The sequence below is a fragment of the Acromyrmex echinatior genome, chromosome 6 (assembly GCF_024713525.1).
Source record: "Acromyrmex echinatior isolate Ae372 chromosome 6, ASM2471352v2, whole genome shotgun sequence".
Lineage (NCBI taxonomy): Eukaryota > Metazoa > Arthropoda > Insecta > Hymenoptera > Formicidae > Acromyrmex > Acromyrmex echinatior.
Window position 1 is genome coordinate 14325060 of NC_141857.1, and position 16922 is coordinate 14341981.

The following is a 16922-nucleotide window of genomic DNA, read 5'->3' on the forward strand; positions in this document are numbered from 1 at the left end:
GAGGCAATTTTACATGCTTTCGAACGGAATCCTGAATTGAGTATTCGGGTCGTTGCTCGAGAACATGATTTGTCACGAGTACAATTATACATAGGATGTTATAAGAAGAAAAGTTACACGCATTCCATTACACCCGCATACAACATTTGCAATCAGATTATCGAGCAAGAAGAACATTCTGCGAATATTTCCTGAAAAAAAGCAAATCAAGATCCCATATCCTTCTCATGTGATATTCAGCAATGAATCGCTATTTACACGAGAAGGTATTATAAATTCGCACAATATGCATTTGTGGAGCGACGAAAATCCCACAACCACTCAGGAGTTTTCAAAATCGTTGGAAGAGAAATCTGTGAGCTAGGATTATGGCAACTGAAATATTAATTATTCTTGCGGATATCTTAACTGGCGAATGATATGTGGAATTTTTAAGAGAAAATCTTTTAGACTTCTTAGAAGTGCCGTTATTAGACAGAAATAAAATTATTTTTCAACAAGACAGTGCTGGACCACATAACGTCAGAATTACTTGAATGAGTTTCCTGGACGCTGGATGGGACAATACCTATGGCCCAATACCTTGGCCCGCGAAATCTCCGGATCTCCTCTTGATTTTTTTTATGGGGATATTGTAAAGAAGAATTTACAAAACGCTTTCCGAGGATATCGATGATTTAGGTACGAGATTGCGACATACTATTTGGACCATCGAAGATGTTATGGAAAATGTCCAAGCAAACTTGTTGAAACGCATGAGAGTTCGCGTTAGAATGGAAGGTGCTTTTGAACACCTGCTGTAAAATGTTTAACCTGCTCTGTTCAGAGCGATCAGAAATAATCCGCTATTTTCAGAACGACCAATACATTTTTAGGTGGAACATTTTGTATTCGCAGAAATGTAGGAAAAAATCAAGAGAGAGAGGGATTGATTACACTTTACTTAATTACCGTTCTATTACAGTATGAAAAAAAAACACAGGTATTTTACAATATATTTTTACATGTTACAAAATATGTGTGTAAAATATCCATCTTTTTTCTAAAAAATTACGTTTTTACAAGTACTTGCAATAATCGCGTTCTCAGTAGATTTCAGACAATTACAGAATTCGATAGTGTTTCGCACCAGAGTCAACTGGCTGTGTTCGGTTTGCACACTTACACGCTTTAAGCGCTTATAAGTATTGCTTACATTGTTCGCTTTGGCGGTGTAAGTAGAACGGATCAAAGATGCGTTCATAACGTCATCCGTGATGTCATACTCGTGCTCACTAGAGAGCCTACAATCAGAGTGACGCCATACGGGTATCACTTGTGATTGGTCCGCCATGTTTTAGCCATTCCCTCCAGTTTTTTAAACGCATTATTTTCTTAATTTTGAATTCGTGCTAAAAAATCTCAAAAATTATGAAAATTAAAAAATGATAATAAATAAATATTGTATAATATTGTATATAAAATAATAAACTTTTACAAATGTTATTTATTATAAAATTTCATTTATTTTGTACTATTGCAATATTGTACATTTTGTAATATTGCACATTATTTGCGCTATTAAATGCGCTAGTTTATTATCCATTTTCTGCTCCTACATTTTAGGAGCAAAATGCATCTGTAATAATATAAAAGAAATCAAAAATTCAGAAAAATATTATATATGTATATACCATTTCATAAAATATTATATATTAAATATCGTAATTATCACATTATTTGATTTAAACTCACAATGCAATGATATATAATTGAAAAAATTACGACAAAAAGAGAAAGAATTAAACTCGTAACCAACTATACATATACTTAGTGCCAAGACACTATTGTGTCTTCAGATATTATAATTAATATGTGTATATTTTATGTTACATTTTTATTTTAATATTTTAAATATATTATTTATAAAGAATAAATTACTTTACCTCACATACAGATGAATTTTTTGATAGTGTCCAATTTTTATATTTGCCATTTATATTCTTTAACCACATTTGGCGTTCTGTGTCTTTCGGAATTATTTTCATAACATATCCTTTTTTTAATGAATTGTTACAAAACGGTATTGTACATCCAATCATATTTCTAAAATAATTTCGATAATTTTATTTTTATCAATGTATCTTTACGTATCTATGTCGTTCAATGCTGTTGCACCTAACCCTAAAACTGACAGTCTGTTGGATAGACTGAGACCGTATATTTCTTTCTCTCTCACAGAATTTCGCAAAAACATGATGTCATCTCTCGTATGGCGCCATTCTGATTATAGGCTCTCTAGTGCTCACAAATGCTTACTTCATCGAGGGCAGCAAAAGCGTGAGTGCAAATAACGTTTATTGGCCAAAATAAACGTGTTCGATCCTAACTCTAGTAGGTTAGATTCATGTACGTTTTTTTATGATTAGAAAAATGCTTAACGGATGTGTTGGATTGCGTGCATATTTTAACGCTCTCAATAAATAATATACTTGTAAGTAATATACTTGTATACGACATCTAGAAACGTTTCACAATTTTGTGCTAATAAAAAAAGGATTTTGTTAACCAACAAGGAATTGGATGTTTAAATTTTCATCAATAAATAGAAAAAAGAATTTACTCAACAAAGATGACATTAACAGATAAAGTTCCAATTGATTTAGAAAATGCACAGACTGGGAATATATACACGATATCTTTAACTCCCGATGAAGTACCACGACTTTAATACATCTTCGGTGGAAGGAAACAAGAGGGTATAAGACAAAAAAAGATTACATTGAAAAAATTTTACAAAATTGTAATATTTGTTTAAATAATACTAATGGGACATATTTGCTTACAGTAAATAAATGTTTATTTTAAGAAATAATATTTAAATCAAAGTATTACTTTTTATTACATAAATTTTAATTCGCTATAAGCAAATGTCTCATTGATACTATTTTAAATAAATATTAAAATTTATTAAAATTTCGTAAATTTTTACTTTCAATATATTAGAAGCGAATTACTTACGGTCAATTATCAATTATGTACTCAAGCTTAACGATTAATAGCTAAAATGAATGACTTTACTTATTTAATATGAGCACTGACAAACCAAATTGAATACCAAAAAACAACGCTTATAAGCATGAGCGCTTATAGCGTCTGAGCGTGTAAATCGAACCTGCAGCTTAGATCATACGTTCGGCAGCGTTTATCAGATGTGTTCTTTTACACGATGTAAGCATCATTTTATCCTTGTTTATCAAATATGAAACAAGTGATCTGCTCTTTACTCTTGCATTATCTCAACATACGTTTCACTTCAATTTATTGGTGCACCGTGTACACCAATTCATACAGTGCAGAAATAAAAAGGATAAATGATGCTTACAGCGCAGCGTTGTGATCACAAACACGAAAGCACTCAGTACCAATCTAACTCATTGATTTGTTTACATCGAACCTTCGTGTCGCGTGACATATGATGTATAACATGCAAATAATTTCAACTTGTCGAATAATTAATCGGTAATACTTTATTGTGTGATTAATAAGGTTAGTAATAAAATTAATCCTCATTTTAGTTAATCATCAAGTGCTCGAGTGTGTTCAAGTGCTTGTATAAATCAGTGACCGTATTGTGATGGAATTTGATTTTGTGATTACTGCATGCAATGTTTTCTTCTTAGTACTAATTCTCAGTTACCGAATGATTAATCGGCAGTGATTAATAGTAGTGAGCCAATAGATTCGATTATAAAAATCAATCAAATGTGTGGATAAATTCGTGATACGTACGTGAACATACTGATACGAGATACAATTTATAAAAGAATAAAAACTTCTGACTATTAATTGCAATTTTTTTCTTAGCTTTAATTCTCAGTCGCTAATTAATCGGTAGTGATTAATAATAACGAACTAATAAATTCGTTTGTAAATCGAGCAAGTTTTGTTCGAACTCTTTAAGAGTTCTTTGAAAAAAATCTTTAAAATATAATATGTCATAAAGAATAACATAAAGAACAATATAATATATCATAAAGAATTCTGAAAAATAAAGTCTTATGCGTCGATTTTGCTTATTCGACGATTTTTAGAAAAAAACTATTTTGAAAATTGCAAAATGATACAGAACTTTTCGACTCAGTCTACTTTATCTGCACACGAAAATAGTCCCAAATCAAGACATCCTGTTTATTATTTAGGTCCGATTGCATCAACGTGCACGTTATTCTTTTTCCCATCTTGCGATTCTGTAGGGGCCTCTTTTCATGGACTGATGCCGTAGATTCCTATGTAAAACCTTGTAGAAAAATTTCTTATGTTATCCTATATATACATGCGTAAATCCTATAGATACCTATTGTAAGAAATTTAGAGGAAATAAACAACAGAGAAGCTATCAGCGTCAGAGCTATGTGGCTCAGTGGCAAAACCGAAGTTTACCAACTCGGAGAGACCAGGCCTGAATTCGAGACAAGGAGCGCCCTGATATTTTTCTCTGTTGTCATCAATTGTTTACATTATACAAGCTCCTACAGAATTTTAGAGGTTCCTATCTTGCTATAAATTTCCATGGGTTTTTTCATGAGTTTCTATAGAGGACTATATAAGGGACTGCGTACAATGAAAGGAATAGGGAACAGGGAACAAGAACTTCAGATCCAAAAATCATATATTGTGGAATACACAATTTCTGATAAGGTTGAAATTCTTATTCTTGTTTCCTGTTCCCTATTCCTTTCATTGTACGCAGCCCCTTATATAGTCCTCCATAGGAACTCATGAAAAAATCATGGAAATTTATAGCAAGATAGAAGCCTCCTCCCATGGGGACTGTCGAATTTATCATGGGTACCCCTAGTTAGGTAAACCCATAAGAAAATTCTTCATATAAATTTGCAGCAGGGAATTGATATATATCCGAATGAAATAAGTGGCAATTTAAGAAAAGAGAAAAGATTTTAAGTAAGACATTTAATTCTCTTCGGATGGGCTGTTTCAAATCTCAATTTTGTGATGATCGATGTTGAATCTTCGCTGAATTGTTTGTTTAGTTAAGAAGTTAAGTTTGTTTAGTCAAGAAATTAAAAGAAGCGTTAAATATGACTGGAAGAAACACGATTCATGGTAGAGAATAGGGAATTATCAAACTGTTACCGAAGAAGTTTCTTTTTTATTTATTTGACATTTATAAGATTGTTTAGAGGGGACACCTCAGGAACAGTTGAATACCAGATGATGTTCATTGATAATTAAAGCAGGGAGAGAGAAGGTATTTCGTTATCATCGTATGTCGGCAAGCTTATAGAGCGGATTATGAATGAGCAGTTGTTATGATGGGCGAAATGCGAAGATAAATTCAATTCGAACAAATGGTTTTAAAGGAGAATATTAGTACGCAGAAAACCTAGTCAAGATTATCTCAGATGTTAAAGTGGCTTCTTTTCTCTGGAGAATATTCTCTTACTGCTTCCTTTTAATGTATCATCTGCATATGATAACGTTACCTATTCTCCAATGATTAGCGGTTAATTTCTTTGTAATGTATCCAAGTAATATTATTAGGTTTATAAGCAAATAATTATTGCAAATAGATGTTCAGTTTATCGTAAACGATAGCGAGACTATTGAGCGTATAGTTCGTAGAGGTCTCCCTCAGAGTGCAGTTCTTAGTCCTTTGTTGTATGCTCTTTATGTCTCGAATATCACGGATTCCAGTTGATGTGGAGATTGTTCAGTTCGCGGACGATATAGCTTTATATGTCAGTGATCAGGATAAATCTAGCAATAAGCGGTTGTTATAGCGGGTTGTATCATCCTGTGTTGTGATAATATTCAATAACAAAGGGATATTTGTGTCACCTTTGGAATCAATTAAAAATCTCTTTGAAATATCGTTAAACACAATGATATAAGGAAAACACATTTTCTTAATGTGTGCTTAATTTGATTGTTTGTACAAGGATTTATCGTTGGAAGGAAATTTATCGTGAAGGAAATGGCGATGTTGAGAAACGGAGCTATTCCTTCATTACATTTTTACATATCTCATGCCATAGAATTTCTTGACAAAATTCGATTGCGCTTTCTGGCTAAGTGCTTATCACCATGGATTGCGATGGGGAGACAGGATGATTCCGTATAGCATAATGAAACGCCTGATTGCAATGGCTGTAATTGATAAGAAAATGACGACAGGCTCTCGTATACGTTAAAAGATTTAAAAAGTAATAGCTGGCTGATATACTTGGTAGCGATGACTTAACCATTGAGATCCTGTGAATGCGGATTACGAAGATATAAATTCTTTACGTAATCTGGATATTACTAATGCGGTATGGAAAAAATATTAAGAATTGTGCGTTACAGAATGTTTAAAATATACAACTGGTGGTTACAAGAAACAAATGTATCAAGTTTAAAAAATAAGGTATGAGATTTTTTTTAAATACATTTTAATTTCTTCCCTCTTTTCCTGTTATTAAGAATCTATCAATAATATATGATAGCTGATCAGTAGTATACTTAATTAAATAAAGTATTTGATATGTATTCAATAATAATAGTGGAGGATAACTCATTTTTATCATATTAGGTAACTTGGAATTTCTCAGATGAAAAAGAAATACATGAATATACTACCTAAAAAACTCATTTTTTGGAAAAATAATAGGAACAGACAGACTTTATTGTCGTTTGCATCGATTCCTTAGATAAAAAAAAGGTTTGATATCGTCAGAATTCTTATAATAATATTTCGTATCTTTTGACCATGTTGCGACTGTTCTTCGAAGTATAATGTATATGAAAAAATCTCTTCCATTTTTTAAGATGTGGAAGAGAACACTGTTTGAAACAAGACTCCAGACGATGTTATCGCTCAGAGGAAATCGGATAGGTCTTGAAAATTTACAATAAAAAAGTAAACTACTACGTTCAAGAAAATAAAGCGTGCAAAAGAACAGTATGCATCTATAAAAAGTTAATTATAAAGTTTTTATAAAATTTTTATACATTTTTCTGCAGTTTATTTATTATTCTTTTTACAGAACATCTTATTCGAAACTATGCACAATGCGCAACTTATTTTGGGGCAGAAGTTCGCACTGACACCTACATCGTAAATATTTAAAAATTAACATCAATGCATCATTTTATACCACCATAGTAGTACGTATTGGAAACAATCGAGGCAATTATATTTCCTTGGTGGATACAACGTGGTCGACAATAATACAATAGGGGACATGGAAGAATTCGTGTAGTCAACACCACAGGTTACACCGTGGAAGATTCATGATCTTATTGTGGAAATTGTAAAAATACGAAATGAAAATATAGTAAAATTCACATTAGCGCAATACTTCTATATACATGAAGCCTTCAACCGTATTGTTTATGCTGATCTCAAACATTACATTGAGTCACTGGATAGTGCAGAATGTACATAAAGTTAGTGAAAAATTTTAACAATGATTATTATACGCCAAAATCTATTAAGTATAAATGTGATGCATTAAAAAAATTGCGTGAAGTTTATGATGAAACTTCAGTCGTAGAGTGCAAATTACTAATGTACGCTACTGATAAAATTGTTGCACTATGTGCAAATTGTAAATATTATAATTTTTAAAATAAAAAATAAATTAATGTTTTGTAAGAAAAATTGTATATTACGATACTTAAATATATTAATTTATCAATTTATTTTATTACAATTTATTTTATTATTTTCTCCTTTTTTTCCTTGCCTCAGCGGTTTAGAATTATATACGGTAAGGCTCACAGTTTTTCCTGAAATAAATTAATCAAATTATTGAATTAAAAATTAAATAATAAAAAATTATGATTCTAATCTCTATTTCTTTCTGCGTTTCCTCCACAATTCTGAAATATTTTTTCGCCCATCTGCTTGTCATGTAATTTCGAAACCTGCACGTTCCTGTTTTTCTTTATCGCGAGTGGAAACGAGTCTTCCCCTTTCTTTGCAATTAATAATCTATCAATAATGATAACTGTTCAGTAGTATATATATATATATATAGGAGAAACCGAGACACCATGGGTCATCAATTGTTTAACGTAATCTAGAATGTTTAATACTACGAGTAACGAGTACAATACAATTGTTATTTTGTTGCCCATACTTTTTATCTAGGTGGCAGTGATTAAATTTTATTGTATCGAAAAGAATCGATTATTAATGGTTTTTGTAGTGCAAAAGTAACTTTTTAAAAATTTTAATATTATTTTTGTAGTTGAAAATACATGTATAAAGATAAGATACAAGTTTCTGCGTATCTTTTCTCAACTTACCATGTTACAAGTAATAATACTTACAAGTAATAATCTAACATTTATTTTTTATATTGTTCTATTAAATGAATAGTTGGGGTACCATGAGTCATATGTTAAATATTCATGATGAAACGGAACAATACAGAAAATATATGTATTAAAAGGGCAGTTTGTACTTCTAAACAATTTATTTTATTTTATCGTAACATATTTTTTATCTTATATTAATGGTTATTTCTTATTTGTTTTCTTATAATATATTAGGTCATTTAAAAAGTATCCGCGGTTTTTTGTTCAATTTTTGAATGAAAAAACCGCGGATACTTTTTAAATGATTCAATATTATATTATGCTTTTTATTATATTATTTAATAATTATTAGTTATAATTATCTTTTATTGTATTCAACCGTTGTCACCGTTTATCACCGTTATTTCTTGCATAATCCTACTATTTTAAGTGTGTACTCTTATAGAGCACCATGGATCATTTCTTAAAAACTAATAAAAATTTACTAAATATATTTATTAAATTTTAAAATATGTATTATACTTTAATTATTTTTAAAAAATGATACAAATATTGTTTTATTTAAGTGCACTTTTAAGAGTTTGAATTTTTGTGGCTTTCATAAGCCCACTAGTTCAATAAGTGTTTAATAGCTACTCAATATTAATTTTAATATTGATTCGATAATTAGGAATGTTTGGCTATTTGTATATTATTTTTAAAATATTATTAATTCCTAAATTAAAATCATTGCTGAATTATTATATATTTTTGGGGATGTGATATGAGAAAGAAGACGGCAAGCACAAAACAATGTGATATTGGTTTAGTACTGAATGAAACGTTTAATAATTGAGAACACCACGTCAGTACAGTAATCGGACGCGAATTAACTGCACTGTCATCAGCCCGTCGCGTCTGTATGCCGAGAGGCCGAGGTATCTAATATCTTCCTCCTCAAGAAAGTCACCATTAAGAATAACTTTTGACAGACGAGTCCAGTACATGTCTTCTGCTAGCCATTCGGTTTCGGACAGACCTGCTCGGAATCGATTGGTTTGTCGGAAGTTCTAAACTTTTTCGACTATAGTTGGAACTATGAGAGGGGCTTCTGACTGGTGATCCGTTTCCAGAGCGAGTGGGGTGTCTCTCTGAAAAGTCTGTGGCTGATAGAATGTCCAGCCATCATCTTTATTCGTAGGGGACACTTAAAGGAGGGAACTCCCTTTCCAGATATGATTAATATGACAATCGATAATTTTGCCGTCATCGAGGCATATCGAATAATTGATGTTTAAAGTGACCTTGATAATAATACCTTGTTTTCTTTTGTCTTTACGGTTTAGTACCATCATTCGGTCTCCTACCACTAAGTGGCATGGTTGGGCACCATGATACTTCGAAAATTGCCTTGTCATGTCTTATTGCTTAGTTGAAGCTGGATTCGATGTGTTAGGTTTCGGAAGCCATTTGATGAACGGGGAATTCATACGGCATCCAAAAATGAGATCAGCTGGAGTTTTATCCCCGAAGGCATTTGAGCAAGGAGATTGTAACGATAGTAAAGAAAATCGTACAATTATTGCTTCCAGTTGGATAGATCCTTAGCGATTGCTCTTTTTAAAGTATTCACCATTCTTTCAGCCTGACCATTAGATTGTGGATGGTTGACTGGGATAATAAATGGGAGATCTGCATCTCCTTGTAAAGAGCGGCGAAGGTTTCACTTCTGAGGTGAACTATGTTCCGTGAAGTACATCTAGAGTCAGTACCTGTAAAAAATTTCTCGACAAAGATTCGACAATACAGTTAGCCGATATAGTGGTAGTGATAACAACATCGATAAATTTGGAAAACGCATCCACGAAAATAAATAGATATTGATCGTTGACTGGACCAGCCTAGTCTAGATGTATACGTTCCACACACACACACATACACACACACACACACACACACACACACACACACGTATGCACGCACGCATGCACACGCACAGGGTGTGTTGGAGTAAACCACGGATTCTATGGTACCTTCACTGGAAGTTTCTAATTCAAAGTGCATGGATCGCACTGGTGTATAAGATATTCGATATCTTCCGTCATTTTTGATCAGTATATGTATTCACGGGCGAATTGAATCTACGTATTCCAGAGTAACCTTTTTGAAGAGTGGCTAAGATCGTCGGTCTGAGTTTCTCAGGGATGACAACTTTGTCGCCAAGTAATAGTGTATTGTCGATGATACTCAAGTCTTCTGCACATCTCTTGAAGGGGGTTCTAAATCTTACTTTTGTTTTTCAACCTTGAAAGACAGAGCAAATGGGCATTCTTGGTTATTAATTTCAATTTGTCTCGAGGTTTTTTGCTGAAAAAATCTATTGACAGATTTTTTATTTGGAGGAGCTCTGATTCGACATCGCGGATGTGAGCTACATGAAGTTCTTTGGCATTATTGCGACGGAAATTATCAATTAAGTGAGAGAATGTGTCTGCTTAACTAAAATCCTGAATATGTATGTATTCAATCCTGAAGTCGTAATCCAGTAATTATATTGCCCATCGTTTGAACCGAGCTGCAGTCATTGGTTTGAGTATTGTCTGCAATAACGCCATGAGAGGTTTGTGAACTGGTTTGTGGTCTGTTTGAAGTATAAATCTTCTTCCCCAGATAAATTTATCGCTCAACAGCTGCGAGAGCCTCTTTCTCCAGTTGAGAATAATTCCGTTTAGCGTCAGTGAGACTTTGAGACATGTGGAAGACTGCATGTTCTTGACCATTGGAATCGCATTGCAGGAGAACGGCGCCGATTCCAGTAGCGCAAGCGTCAGCTACTACTACTAAGATTTTCGAAAGATCGCAATGTTCCAATTGGAAAGAACTCAGCATAACCTTCTTTTTTGTTCGAATGCTGGGTCGTAAGGTTGGTTTCAAACCCAAAGACGATTTTTGCGAGTGAGATCTTCTAACGGATGCTTTAATTGATGTAAATGAGGAATGAATTTTCCGTAATGATTCATACCTAAAAACACTTCTAAGACGGAAGTGGGTTTTGGCATGTTGGCTACGGCTCTGAATCAGCTGAAATGCCTTGAGAGTTTATAATACATTCTAAATATTTGATTTCGTTCAAAGTGAAATGATATTTCTCAGCTTTCTGTCTTCAATCTCGATCTTCTGTTGTAGAATGGTGCAAGTGAATATCATATTTCTGCTGAGGAGCCTAAGACTATGATTTCGTCTATGCATACTCGTACACTTCAGAAAGATCAGAGAGTGTGAAATCCATAGCCTGCTGGAAAATAGCTGGAGTCGTTTTAAGTCCGAAGGATAGACACTTAAATCTGAAGAGCCCTTTTGGCGTTGTAATAATTGTAATGTCACGATAAGCCTCGTCAATCTACAGTTGAAAGAAAGCGTCACTGATATCTAGTAAGCTAAAAAAACAATCACCATCCAGTGACATTTTGACATGATATTTTCCACTGTAGGCAATGGATGTTTGTTGTCCAAAATTGCGTTATTAACTCCCGTTGAAAAATCGACTTACAGGCGATGTTTGCCATTCTTTTTCTTAGCGATGACGATACGTGATGACCAATTTGAGGATTTCTACGCGTTCGATGATACCGTTCGAGACAAGACGCGACAGTTCTTCGTCGAATAGACGAACGAAATCTAGCGACGTAGTATTTGCACAGGGCGAGCATCCCTTGCAAGGTCGAATTTTGCTTTGAAATTACAGCACTAATTCTTCGGCGGAAAGTTTCGGAAAATAATGGAGGACATTTTCGAGATATCGTCATGCTCTAGCGCGATTTTGCGATTAACCGCATTTGAAGAGTGCGCGATTGTTTACACGATAGATTCGCAATAGATAACGAGTACGCTCTCAGATATTAACGATGCACAAGCATTTTGTGTGCAAGATACGGAAATGATTTGTTACTAACGGCACGAACTATAGATTGAGACTATCTATGGCACTTAGTCCGAATAGATTTACATCGTCTCATGAAGCGACGTCAACGTCGATGTCACCTGTGTGATCGAGGGCTCAATACGTGCAATAAAATGCTAATAATGTCAAATTCACTATCGCCGGTGTGTTCGACAGTGTCACTCGAGACAAGTTTTGGCGATCTAATGAGAATCCAGTCTTTCTTACCGATAATCGTAATGTCTGTGTCCATATCGTTCAAGAGTTACCTAAGACGGAAACTGTTACATATTGCCGGCGGCGCTTACCGTTCACAGCGAGTCGATGCAGTGGTCTCATGAAGGAAACTGATCAGTCGCTGTCAAAAACTCTCGACAGTGACAAAGTACGGTCTACCACCTTTGCTCGCTACTAGATTGGCTCGGAGAAGATCGAATCAGGAGCGGGACGGACTCATATTAATATATATTTTGCATTCATATTCTAATTGTTGCTCCTGCTCGTATTGTTCCGGCAGTGTTCAATAATTCCTGCCGATCGCAATACGAGCAGGAGGGATATCGGTCGGCGGTATTCGGACGGTCTCCGATGGTCACGATACTTATTTTAACGTGCATTTGCGGACGCATCGCGCCCTTATGTGTGGTCAAAGGCCACTGTAATAGCATACAGTAACAATACGTGCATTATTACAAAATTGAATTATGATTATCAAATTAAATATTGATTATAGACATTTTTATTATTTTTCCTGTGTTCTTTATTAAAAATGCTTTCAAAAATAACTTTTATTTTGAGAGGCTATAGTTATCGCCCCGTTAACAAGATATTAATGTTTAAAGCAGGATTTGGCACAATTGGTACTTCTGGGCCGATTTTCGATTCAGCTCTACCTTTCGCTACTCTTCTCATTTCATTACTCAGCGCGCAGTCCAAATATCGTTCGATATTTAGAAACGTATAACTCGTAGACATGAGATTCACCAGCTTTGGGCGGTCATGCTGTAAACTTCATTCTGTCTTTTTTCGTTCATTACATAAGATAGAATGAATCAACGTGTAAGCGCTCAATCTTATGCGTTGCTTTATTCAGTTATGTAATAAACGAAAAAAAAGACAATGATATTTACAGTATGAGTGCCTAAAGCGGATAAACCTCATGTCTACAAGCGTTATACGCTAAGCGTCGAGCGGCGTTTGAACTGTGGGGGTGATGAGGTGAGAAGAGTAGCGGAAGGCGGAACCGAGTCCAAAATTGACCGAAAAGTGCAAATCGTGCTGAGCCCTGATTGATAAAGATAGTCAAATGCGCGCGTCCGCCCTACTATCGCGATAAGGGACAATCTATTCTTTTCTGCGCGCGCATTCTGACTTTGCCTCTCGTATTGTTCTGTCAAACCTAGGTATATACGAAAGTATATAATCCAGCATGTTTATAATGCTGGGTAGAGTATCTATAATAAGAGTACGGACAATAGAGTAATGATCAATGATTGGTCCGCTAAATTGAGGCAAAAGCGGAAGTTGCATATCCGTATGTACTATCAGTGTACGTATACCATTTATACTGTTTCCAGCGAGTTTTGTATACGTCAAAATCGTCAAAAGTGAGTGGTTTGTATATTGGTCATTTTATTTGGCGAGAAGTCATTTAGATTGAGAAGAAGGAGAGGTGAGTGGCAAGTGGATTGCAGTAAAATTATATATTCTTTTAATGAAAGAAAAAACGTCAATATTTCTTGTGTATTCATTATAACTTAACCTATTTGTTTTTTGACACATTAGAGCAATGTCTGCGGGTGTGTAGCAGATTGCACAACTATGCCAAAAAAGTTATAAAATGTGTCGTTTTCCACGAATCTCAGAAAGAAGAAAAATTTGCGCTAAAAACACAGAATGATAAGACTGGACTTCGTCTAATTCGGAATTGTTATGTGAAATTAGTAAGAATTTGCTTTTATGATTTTTTTAATTTAAATAAATTATTAAACGATGTATATTATTCCAAGTACATTTTGATGCCACGAATGTATTGTTGCCGCGGGATTAAAGACGCGCCAAGCGCACATTTGATGTACTTACGCATATTAAATGTATCACAGAGGAGACATTATTTTATGTCAATTCTTCAAGGTTTCAGTTTTTTAAAAGCATGGAATCAATGATTAAACAAAATTTGGAAGTTCTTTCAATTCAAGACAATATCACAAAATTTTTATGCGAATTTTTATGAGAAATTCCAAAACCTGTTCATTCGTTTCATTTTGCTGCCAAATTGCCATGATTCTGAAAAATAAAATAATTAAAAAATATTGTACATTTCATTTGAAAACGCTTTCTGTGATAATCTGCAAACAGATCCAATTTTGTTAGTAAAAGTATGGCTATGCACCTAAATGTTAAATGACTTACTTATGTATAATAATCAAAGAATATTATTAGAGTTTATTCTTTTTTATTTATTTATCATTTTAAATTATTTTTTGTTTATTCATCATTTTAAATTAATAACTTATGTTAATATTTGCTTATTGTAATTGCAATAAGTTAATTGGATTTAACTAATAATTATGTTAATTTAAGTTAATATTTGCATTTTATTTGCAGAGTTGGGTAAGTTACTTTTTTTTTAACTAAATTAAGTTAAAGTTAACAACCTTGAAAATTTAACTTAAGATACAAATTAATTTTTAATAAAATTAATTGAATTAAAAGTTAAATTAATAAAAAAAAGTAATTGAAAAGTTAAATTTATTTATTTTTTTTTTAATTTATGGGTTCCAGGGTTTCAATCTTACAAATAATGGAAATGACTAATATATAATCATTTAGAAAATATTCTATATTTTATTTATATGTTTTGTTTATATATACTGTTTAATATATAAGATTCAACTATGAATACTGGCTTATAATATGGCTTATATATTAAAACTTCAGACACAATACGAGGGAGTAGCAATAGTAATAAGGAATAATAGATTTCAACTTATCAGAAACTAGATACGTTGAAATACATGGTTTCTGACAGATTGCAATCGGGGAGTCGATTGTGTAATTTGAAATGAGGTGAAAATAAAAGTTTTATTCTCTAAAATATTTATAATTTCATTGGTCAACACCTAGTAAATTTGCTCACTTTTGCAATTTCCACTTCATTTTAAGTTATCGCTATTGCCGTATATTATATTATGTCTAAGACTTAACTTCAAAGAATTAAATAAAAAATTAATAGTTATGAATGAAATGTAACTAAATAAAGTTAAAAAGTTAAGAGTCGAAAATGTAACTAAGTAAAGTTATGTAAGTAATGTAAGTAAAGTTAAAATTAATTAATTTGTTAACTTTTTAACTTAACTTTTATCTTTTTAACACCCTGTTTATTTGATATGTGTCACTTGTTTTTATTTGTCATATGATCATAATTTCTATTTTGATTTTTTCTGTGATATTTCCGTGAAATATAATACCTTGATAATTAATTTATGCATTCAAGATAAATTATTTTATTAATTTCCCTTTTTATAATTCATTGATTGATTTTTATGATTCATCATTGATTTTGTACGTGCGTGCATGCGTGTGTGTATTTACTTATGCATATAATTTCTTTGTTTAATTTTATCCATATTGATTTCTTCAAAACACCGACGTATGAAAACGAAGAAGAGGGAATACAAAAATAAAGATGAGAGAAAACGTAATTGTATATTGATTTATTACTTTATATTATTATGCAATTCTGTCATCACTGATGTTTTGGATTTAAATTGTCAAATTGTACATACACTATAATAACACATACCTAACAAAAAATTAAATATAACCCTAAAAAGGTAGTTAATACTTATGAAATTTTATTTTTAAGCTCATTCATTTTCATACTATTTATTTTTAAACAAATTTCACTTCATTCTATTTGCATATTTACCTCTCTTGTTATCCTTATTTAATTTATTCATTATAAAATCATTAGCTTTCTTTCTCTGCGTTCAGCAGAATATTTACTTTGCAATTGTTGGAAGTTTTCTTCGCGCTGATTAAATTATATTTTAAGATCTAGAAGAATAGTCTTATTTGAGCAGACATTCATAAAACGATTGTATTCTGAACACACCCATTGTTACATGTACATACATACAATTTCAGTTTTACACTTCACATTTGAAAATGCACTCGTGTTTCGATGCGTTTCCAGTTTTGCCTCCTCTGTTGTCTGTACTTTTATTATAGATGCTCTGTTGGTCTTATATATATATATATATATATATATATATATATATATATATATAACTCATATATATCTCATATGTATCTATAAGTATAATGCTGAGTCTATCTTATATGTCTATGGCCGGTATTCATAGTCCGTTCTTATATTCAAGACCGTTTTAAGTACGGTCTTAAGATGTCCTCTAGATTCATAGTCAAAAAAATAAGACGGAACTTGAGTAAAATCTCAAGTTAAAACTTATCGAATACGATTTTATTTCAAAACATCTTGAACAGTCTTGATATGATTCATAACCACACCTTGTTCAAAATAAGCATAAACTTAAGACTACCTTCTAGTTACGAATTCATAATAGTCATTATAAGACATCTTATTTGACACATATATATATATATATAATATATATATATATATATATATATATATATATATATATATATTAGGTATACAACTTTGCTTCCG

General features: G+C 32.5%; 1 protein-coding gene and 1 long non-coding RNA gene across 8 annotated transcripts in view; one reads left to right on the forward strand and one right to left on the reverse strand.

Moving 5' to 3' along the window:
• The window catches only part of LOC105154229 (putative G protein-coupled receptor CG31760), a 246683-nt gene that overhangs the window by 192327 nt on the left and 37434 nt on the right, over window positions 1-16922 (reverse strand). The gene's annotated exons all lie outside the window — the stretch shown is intronic.
• LOC105144034 (uncharacterized) lies at window positions 12339-14495 on the forward strand. Its single transcript, XR_845841.2, has 2 exons — window positions 12339-13898; window positions 14012-14495. It is a non-coding gene; the product is annotated as an uncharacterized LOC105144034 (long non-coding RNA).